Source organism: Rhea pennata, chromosome 7, assembly GCF_028389875.1.
Source record: "Rhea pennata isolate bPtePen1 chromosome 7, bPtePen1.pri, whole genome shotgun sequence".
NCBI lineage: Eukaryota > Metazoa > Chordata > Aves > Rheiformes > Rheidae > Rhea > Rhea pennata.
The window spans coordinates 6,797,627-6,804,352 of NC_084669.1; the positions used below are offsets into that span (position 1 = coordinate 6,797,627).

The 6,726-nt window shown below is 44.1% G+C and overlaps 1 long non-coding RNA gene across 1 annotated transcript; it reads left to right on the forward strand.

The window, feature by feature from the left end:
• Positions 1-547: 547 nt before the first annotated feature.
• On the forward strand, positions 548-5,660 carry LOC134142977 (uncharacterized). Its single transcript, XR_009958990.1, has 3 exons — positions 548-663; positions 1,619-1,669; positions 5,563-5,660. It is a non-coding gene; the product is annotated as an uncharacterized LOC134142977 (long non-coding RNA).
• The last annotated feature ends 1,066 nt before the right edge of the window (positions 5,661-6,726 follow it).

Here is a 6,726-nt window from a genome sequence, read left to right on the forward strand (position 1 = left end):
ACTGAAGAGTGACGTTTCCCTCTGTAGGACCCCTCTCATCTGCCATCTTTTTAAAATAAAGAAAGCAAGGCAAAGCCAAGCAAAATTAGAGAAAAGTAAAGGCATAATCTGAAATTATGTGTACAGCCTCTGTTATTTATATATTTTGGGTGTCTGTATCAGCGTTTGTATCATGTGCTGCCCAAGGAGTTAAGCTGTAAGCCAGGGATCCATATCTTTGGTAAGATTCTGGGAAAGGATATTTTTAAATGAGAGCAGGAGCTTGCGAAGGCAGGCTGGGGGCTGTGGTGCAGGCAGGCAGACAGCGCGTCCCGGCTCCCTGGAGAGGGTGCGGAGCAGCACGCCGGCTCTGTGGGAGCGGGGGGACCGGCCGCCTCGAGCCTGACGGCAGCGGACGCCGGAGCCGCGCGCCCCGGGAAGGCAGCCGGAGCCGCCTGCGGGGCTCTCTCCGGCCGCAGGAGCTCCGACAGCATCGCCTGGGTGCCAACCGCGGAGCTAGCACGGCAGCCTTGACTCCCGGGCGTCCTTGCAACGCGGGCGTGACGGTTGTGCCTGTCCCTCCGCAGCTTCCCTGGAGAACGATTTCATGTTTTCTTCCAGTAAAGGTGTTACATAGTGTGGGGCTGAGAATAGATCGCCATGGAGCTTCTTGGAAACTACGGGGTGATGATTTCTTGTTTACAGATACATTTTGCGATTTGTCAGCCGGTTTTCAGGTTTTTAATATGTGCCAGGATAATTTTGCACTGCTCTAGTTCTAATGCTCTTCATGCAGCATTTTGTTATATCAGTGTTAGTGCATATGTCAACACACATCTTAAACCCACAGTTAGAAGATATCAAGCTAGTTTAAGAGGATATACTTTCTGTGAACACATGACGTATTTAGGCACTGTTGTCTTACTACAGCTGTTGGGCTGCTAGAAGGATGAACAGGTCACTATTTTGGACCATTCCAGTAACAGACTAACTGAAATAAAATCTGATTGAGTGTCACAGAGTTTTGATTGTATATGTATTTTGATTACATATGTATACCACATGTATATAGAGAGAGAGAGTGAGAGAGAACTTTCACAGGAGAAAGCAAGATTTCCAAAGACACAGTCAGTGCTAGACAGAGAAATGGATATTTTTCAAGGCATTGCTGGCCTTCACATAATGCAATGCATACCAATACCCTCGTTAGTAGTGGGCCATGTTGGTGATGAGAAAGTGTGTTTTACTGCTGTGGAAGGAGATCAGGAAAAGCCATTGCTTTCAGGATCTGAAAGCGAGAGGGTTGCCTAGGGGAGGCCAGCAAGAATGCAGAGATGAGACACAAGGAAAAACTGATTTGAAAAATACTCAAGTGCTGTTTTCTGAACAGGTGGGAAATTATGGCATAGGCTACTTAGAGCAAATGCAAAAGCACAAATATAAATGCAGGTTTCCAATATGTGCTTGGATCCTCGATTTTTTAATAAGACAAGCTCATGAAATTCTGATCCTATGGAAATTAATGAGCAGATCCTGCTAACTTTATACTTATTCATTTATAATAATCATATTATTGAGATAATTGTCATACGAAGAGCCATACTAACAAAACATCTCACTTTTGTGTCTCACTACTCAGGTACAAGGTGCAAAGGCACAGTCACTCATAATTTCCCGCTGCTAGACAAGGGTAAGTGCCACTGAGCAGTGTATTATTTTCCCTGGTATAAGGAAGGAGGCCAACTGTTCCCCTAAGGTGCTGGATTGCTGCTGCCATTTTGTTACTTTTTTGTGTTTTCTGTTTTTTTGTATAAATATTCTTCATATTTTCAGTATTTTTTGATAATTTGCCTATTCTGGGCACCTAGTTTTTTGTTTGTAAGGGTAACTGAAGAAAATAAAAATACTTGATCTTCAATATGTTTGATTATGAGAAGACTCCTCTACCATACATATTTCTGGGGGGTTACCTTGATTTTGTTAGCATTTTTATCTTTGTGCCACATTATTATGGCTTTTGAGATTAATATGAATGCTTTTCCCGTTTGGACAAATAAGAATGTCAATAAGCACCATTATTTCCCTAAACTAATCAACAACTTCCCTGGATGTTTAACACCTAAGTATTATAAAAATCAAAAGTGAATACTATTGAAAGCCAGTATTTTCGAACTGATTTTGTGCAAGCTAACAAAACAATAATAACAGTAAAAAGTGAAAAATGCTGAGACTTGGTTGGATTTTCCTTTAAATGTGTGATGCTCTGGTAGCAGTGATGCTTATTACAAGTATATTGGAATCTAATACTATCCTTTTGAAAACAATATACTTCTAAGTTTTTACTGAAATTGAACTGTTTCAGTCATGTGGAATTCATCAGTATTCAAACAATTTTAAAACCTTGTGGCTAGTTAAAAATGTTTCTTACTGTTGTTTGAACAAATATAACTTTTAGATTTATAAAGTTGGACTGTATTGGACTTGTTTAAATAAAATACTTCAATATACTCATTTTAACATTTCTGAAGATTTCCAGAAATTGCAAGGAATTCTTAAAATTTCACTATTTTATTCTGACAATAAATAGAGATGCCAAGTTGCTGTTGTTTATGAAAACATCACAACATAAATTCACCAGCGCGGAATCCAGATGGTTTTATTTAGGTAGTTATTTAGATCGTGGCTGTCATGGTGCAGAGGAATGCTGGTGAAACAGCAAAGCCTACAAAAGATGGAATGGGAATGAAAGACGTTTCATTCTTCGGCAGATGAAAGGAAAGGTGAAGTCCTTTCCAGAACAGCGTTGCTTTATGGTTATGGAGTCTTAACAGTGCTACGAGCCCTTCTTCTTGCCGTTACTGGTTAAGACAGCAGAGCAAGTAGCTGTTTTTCATTGCTGCTGCAGCTTTGAGCAGTGTTACAGAACATAGTAACACTGAAATGCAGAGATGTTCGACATGTTTTGAAATATAATAATATAGGAGGGTCAGTGTTACTACGGAATGAAACAAACAGGAATTTAAATCCTTAAATCCTGTCCCGTGAATACTACTCACTGTGGTTATAAAGTCTGTCTGGAACCTGTTACAGCTTTGCCAGAAACCCTGAAAGACAGCTGCTAATATTTTAATGTATAAAAGATCTCCAGATTAGAACTGCATAATCTGTGCACAGTAATGCAGGTGGTGGTGGTTGTTTTTTTCCATGTTACTTATTGACTCATTTGCTCACATATTTGCTGAAATACTGCTCCTACTCTTGTTTCCTCTTGGAAACACTTCAGATAAAATGTAACCAAACTTTCATCATTTTGAGCTTCATAAATGGGACAGGGTTAGTTAAAAAAAAACCCAGCCCATCTGTAACATGCTAATTGAAGACGTTTATTTATGTAAATACTATGTGGTATAGGAAATGACACCTGGGTCTTTGGAATTTTATTAAATGCTGCCTGAAACGTTATCTGGGGGCTAGGTTTTACACCCTTGTTCACGAGAATAGTGCCAGTGCTACAGATTGCAGCATCAACTTGAATGAGATATAGCTTTGTAAAATGCTCTTCATAACGAGAAAAAATAGGATGGGTTAGATTTCTAAGACATTTAATATAGATTTTTATTTTACTAATTTTTATGTCTTTGCCAAACAACTAAAATGTAACAGGGCTTCTGTTGCTTTCTTTCGCTGTTTGCTAACACGTTGAGATCAGGCACATTTTTGTCTCATTGTAAAGAAAAAAGGTCCATGGAAACTGCCACGGGTAGTTCAGGGAAGCCAATCAAGCAGTTTGGGATCAGAAAACAACCTATATTGAGAAAAGAAAAAAGGCACTCTAGCAAGTGAGACGCCGGGAGGACCCTGGCATCTGGCTGCCTGTGCCACACGCTTGTGTCCTGGGCAGGCCGGCTCAGCCACTTGCCTCCTCTGCCTCTCTTGTTGGCTTCAAGGTGCCGGCATGGGCTTCCAAAAAGGATCACTTAGCACCCGCAGCTGCTTTTGAAGATTTTGGCGTATTCAGCTTAACCGCGACTCCCTGGTGTCCTGCGCCTTGCGCGCGGTGATGTCTTTCCCCGGGAGCGGCGTGTGCGGCTGCGCCCTTTGGGCGTGCTGGGCGCGCTTTGCACCAGTGAAGGGTATCCCAAAGGCTGCGGGGATCCCTCCGGCTTTCTGCAAATGCAGCCCTGGCAGGAGTTACTACAGCTGTACACGGCGAGCGCAGACGGCCTGCATCTACGGCTGGCTTGTGCCGTGGGTGCTGTGCTCGCTGGGCGCACGGGTGCGGGGGGGATCCGTGGCTACAAACGTGTAGCAGCAGAGTCTGTGACCACAGACAGAGGCTTTCTGTCCTCCTTCCCCTCCCATGACTCTTATCCAACAGAAAGCCCTATTTTTATGCATAACCATAATATTTTTGTTCTCTGGCTGAAAAAAAAAAAAAAAACCCTCCCAAGTTACCTAACAAGGGCGATCCCTGGGCAGTGGGAATCTTGGAGTCATTTGTATAACAATGGAGCGTGAAACAGGAAAATCTAGGTTGGCTTTTACTCTATGGAAAACTAGAGGATAGTATTTTTAAAAAGAGAAGAGAGAGGGTTGTGACAACAAACCAGAGAAAATACAACGCAAGGCAATTTAAAACAGACAGGATAATCTTCCTGAGCAAGTACCAGGGGAGGACAAAGAGAAGCCCTCTGTGAACGGTGCTGGGAAGGTGCCCTGGTGCATGGAGCTGGTGCCTGGGGCTGGGTGCGGGAGGCCGGGGCGCTCGGTGGCCGGGGTGGCTTGGTGGCTGCCCCTGGGCTGTCGGTGGCTCCCAGCCAGTGGCTCTCAGTTTCCTTGGCAACTCGCAGGCTGCTCCGGCTCCGGCTCGCGAGGGGCCAGGTGAGACAAGGCAGCCCCGGAGAGACGAGGAAAGCAGCCTGGCTGGCTGGCTGTTGTTCTGCACCGGTGAAAGGCTCAAGGCAGGGGTCCTGCCCTGGCGACAAGGGCTGGTGAATTATTTAGGAGAACACTGTTAACTGGAAGGGAAAAATACATGCACCAAGCTGACAGTGTTGTTTTACCTGCTGCTGTTTGAGGCAAGCTCAGTCATTACGATGAGGGAGAGAAATAAGGAAAAATAATATCTCTTCAATGATGTTCTCCAGCCCTGCTCCCCTCCTCAGCCTGCTCACTTTATTCATTTCACTGACTTCTAGTTAGTTACCTGCTTTCTCTTCTTATTTATTTGTGACTTTCTCATGGCAACAGAGGAGAGAAAATGTTATTTCATTGTTTCATTCAGAGGCAAATTAGATAAAGGTGACACAAATTGCCAGGGGAATTTGTAGGATTGAATAATTCCAGGACACTATTCATCTGACTGAATTGGAAGAGTTTCCAAGCTCCCTGCCTGCTTTCAGCAACTGAAGGAAATCATGTTGCAATGGGGCCCTCTTTCTTCGGACAATTTAGTATCTTTAACGTGTAAATGCCCTTTGGGATATGCCTGCAAACCATGAAGAAAAATAGTAAAAAGATACTTTTCATGCCATTTTAGTATCCAAGCCTCCCAGTCTCTCCTTTTCCTCCTCACTCCTACAGATGGGGAAGGAAGAGGAAGCCATACGGGTACTGGCAGAAAGTCCAGCAGGAAGCCTGGGGGTCAGAGAGGAACCAGCGCCTGGTCTAGTTGGCTCGGTCTGAGGTGAGTCCCTTGAGCATTAGGGCTTTCTGCCTCCTTCTGAAGCTGCCGTTTCCTTATCATCATGATCATTCACTGGATGCTTGCAGAGTAACCTGGGATTTAACATATGCCTATATGTAACCCATAGACAGAGTCCCAGCAGTGGGGACCAAGACTTCCTTCCCCACCTCTCTCTCCACTCTACTCAGTGTCCTAACGAACAAAAACAGGTCCCAGGATGGCTGAGGCTGGAAGGCACCTCTGGAGCAGGGGCAGCTGCAGCAGGTTGCTCAGGAATGGAGTGCCCCTTGGGCCCTGTGTGGCCATGAAATGCTTTTACCGCTCTCCAGCCCATACTGCTTCTGCTGAGACGGCTGTACTTGAAGCACGGGTGGTTCTGCCGTCCTGATGTTTTCCGTGCATGCTGCTGTTAGGTAGGATGGGGCAGAGTACAGAGAGATGATGAAACTACATTTGCTGCGGGTACTGCTGGGAGGCCCAAAAGACCTCTGTGATTCAGCTGTTCACTGTAGGACTTTTAAAACTAGTGCAACAGGGCTTTCTCCATTTTAGCCTTTACATTTTGCAAGCATTACTGTCACACTCATCCCACTGATGCCTGAACCCATTGCAGCCTCTTGTGAGAAAGGGCATTTTTATCTCCTTTTTGTGGTGGAAGTCTAAGGCAGAGCATTGTTACAGAATTTATCCGCAATCACCTATTAGGACTGTGAAAGAGCCAGGAATATATCTGCTTCCCCATCTTGGGCCTTAATCACACACACAAAAAAAAAAAAAAAAAAAAAAAGGAAAAGAAAAAAAAGAAAAAAAAATCCTTCCTCTAGTGAAACAAGTCACATTGGGCAGCTGCTTTTGTGACTCAGTGCATTAGTCCGTTAGTTCATAGACCTCCTTCATTAAATGGTCACATGCTGCAGACTGAATGCCAAGCCAATCTTCCAGTGCCTGTGTTTGTACGCTGGAGAGGTGAGTGCTGGCGCTGAAAAACTCATTTTTCATTAGATGCTGTCTGAAATCAGCTAATCTCATTTGGGTGAACATAGGAACAGCGATAGCGTAAA